This window comes from Phyllostomus hastatus, unplaced genomic scaffold (genome assembly GCF_019186645.2).
Source record: "Phyllostomus hastatus isolate PE091 unplaced genomic scaffold, TTU_PhHast_1.1 phas_scaffold_78, whole genome shotgun sequence".
Classification (NCBI taxonomy): domain Eukaryota; kingdom Metazoa; phylum Chordata; class Mammalia; order Chiroptera; family Phyllostomidae; genus Phyllostomus; species Phyllostomus hastatus.
In genome coordinates, this window is record NW_025334041.1 from 12155812 (window position 1) to 12158762 (window position 2951).

The window sequence follows — 2951 nt, forward strand, 5'->3', positions numbered from 1 at the left end:
GAAATGGTTCAGGTTATTTTTGGGTACAGGCAGAATAAATCTGATTCAAGTTTTTTCTTGGTTCTTTAACAAGTTGCTTCAAATACAACATGCCCTAATTTAATTAGTTTATTTTTATTTAAGAAAATGATGAATCCCAGAGCCACCAGTGTGAGACTAGAACACTGGCCTCTATATACAATAATGAGGTAATGTAATCTAAGGACACAATGCTGTTCAAACTTCTTTTTCTTTTCAAAGTGATATGTACTTATACAATATTTGAAAAATACAAAGTAACATAGGGAGGAAAAAAAATTCATTTTCCTCTTACTCCCAAACATCCATTGTAGTATTTTGGTGTATCTACTCCTAATCAGTATTTTTGTGAGTAAATATTTCTTTTTTATATGTCAAATTAAATGTGCAATTTTGGCACTCATTTTTTCTTTAAGACTACATCTTAAATATTTCTCATTTGTTATGTCATCTTTTAAAATAATTTTTATGGTTGAAAATGGTATATTATGTTTTATTGAGTCAATGTTTAGTAATTTACTTAGCCTTCTTTGTTGGATGTCTTACTTATTTCATATTTTTATTATTATAAATATTGAATAGTGTTTTTAAAAATTATTCCATGTTTATAGTTTTTTTGTTAGGATCGATGCCTGGAAGTATAATTAGTGAATGTGACAAAATGAAAAAATTGAAGGCTCTTGATAAATGTGGTCAAATCACTTTCCAAAGAATGTGTAGTGCTTTAAAAAGAACCTCTCACGTTTATGACCTAATCTGATGGCATGACACACTGCAGTGAGGCGGGACAGACATTGTGTGCTCACGTGCCAGATGAGGAAACTGAGGGACAGAGAGGGAAGGTCCGGACCCAGGCCCGCGCAGCCCATCAGTAACAGATCCGGACGGGGCACTGTGGGAAACGCAAAGCGAGCAAACGCAAAGCGAGCAAACGCAAAGGCGAGTGGAAGAGATGTGGAGAGACACCAATAACTGTTTAAAAGTGACCCGGGAGAATCTGTGAGAGAGGCCAGAAGGGCACCCAGAGTGTGCTCGGGTTCATTCCAGCCGGGGTTCTGTGAAAACACCCTGGGGTGGAGAGGCATGGAGTGGACACAGAGGAGGAGTGGACGGGCGAGGCCGGGCAGTCCAGATAGGACTTGCCAATGGATGGGGGAGACTGAAAGAGGTGATATTTTAAGAATGACTTTTAGTTAAATAAGCAATAGCTTTCGTGTTTTAAATATACTCATCCTCTTCTTACGCTCTATGAGAAGGATGTTGCTAAGAATATTGTCTCACCCTAGCCTGTTGTTTATTAACTAGCCCACCAGCGTGAGGCTAGAACACTGGGCTCGCTGGGGGTGCTGGGTAACAACCCTTGCGCTTTGAACCACCCGAACACTTTCCTCGAGGCAACCGAAAGGCAGACAGTCTCTAGTACAGGGTGTGCTCGCGCAGCTCGGGGCCTAACAAGCGCTGTCAGGCGGCCGTGCATTTCAGCTGCTCGTTTTGCTGAAGGCGGATAATTTATGCTCCAACCCACAGCACAGATCAAGTACATAAAACCAGAGAGGAATGTTAATGGAAAATGTTGCAAATTCTTAAAGTGCCAGGGTTTTGAATATTTAACTGATTTAGTAATTCTGCAACAATTTTGGAGCATGTGAAAATCTGAATGATATGTAGATAATGATAATGATGAATGAAAGAACATTGCAAAAGTGAATAAATACAGAATATTTGATTTAAAACAAAGTGCAGTGTCTGGCACATAGTAGGTGTTCAGAAACACTTATTGACTGAATAAATGAATGTGTATATTCATATTTTCTGATGTACTTAATATACATTTTAAAATTGTGCTGCTACTGAATTTACTGAATTGGCAAAATTTTAAAATATGCAGAATGAAGTATTATAGAGCTTATAAACCTTTAAGCAAATGTGGGCTTTTTTTTTGCTAGAATTTCCAACACATTTGCCTCATTGCTTTTATGACTATGACTTAATTATAAAACACAACACAAAAATATAGGCAGAATATTAATCATAGCTCCCAGAGACAATTCAAAATTTTCAATGACCTCAGATAAATTTTCTGCTTGGTTTAGCTGAAGCATAATAATGAGAACCAAATTGCATGGTGGGCCAATCTAAAAGTGTTCTGATACCCTGGGTAAATTACTTCTTTCTGGGAAAGACTGAGAAATTTTCTTAAAAGAGAAGGTAACTTCTGATGAGAGCCAGAGCGGATTCCTGATAGACAGTATATTTTTTTCCTTTACTCGGAGAGGTGGGTTTTAAATTTAATTACAAAGAACCCTCTGATTCTTTTTTTTTTCAGTGAAAGAAACAATAGCTATCAATGATTAAGCACTTAACCATGTACCAGGGCTGTACTAAGACATGAAGTATCCCATCTTTTCTCCAACATCATGAAGTAGATACTATCATTATCATCCCATTTTAGAAATGTAGAGCAGATATAAAGCTAACGTGACTTGTCCAAGGCTGTAGAACTAATGAGAGGAGAAGCTAGAATCCAAACTGAGCTCCAATTCTAGGTTGTCACTGGGATTTGCTCTCTTTCTGTAGAGATATTGAACTTTTCTACACTAGCTCACAACACAAACATTTGAAACTTTTTCCAGTTACCAGTGAGTGTGCAAGGCCTGTTCTTATGTTTGATGCTACAAGAAAGTTTTCACTTTCTTCTACTCTGATTTCCTATTCCCTAAACCTTAGGGACTGAGGTAAACTTGCTTTTTGAAACAACACTTTATACTAGCCAACATTTAACAGCTACTTACTATAGGCTAGGCACTTTCTATTTGCTTTACAAACATTATCTTATTTAATCATTGCAGAATCATTATTAGCCCCCCCATTTTATACATCAGGAAACTGAAGCTTAGCAACGTTAAGCAACTTGCAAAGCAAAGCAACTCAAA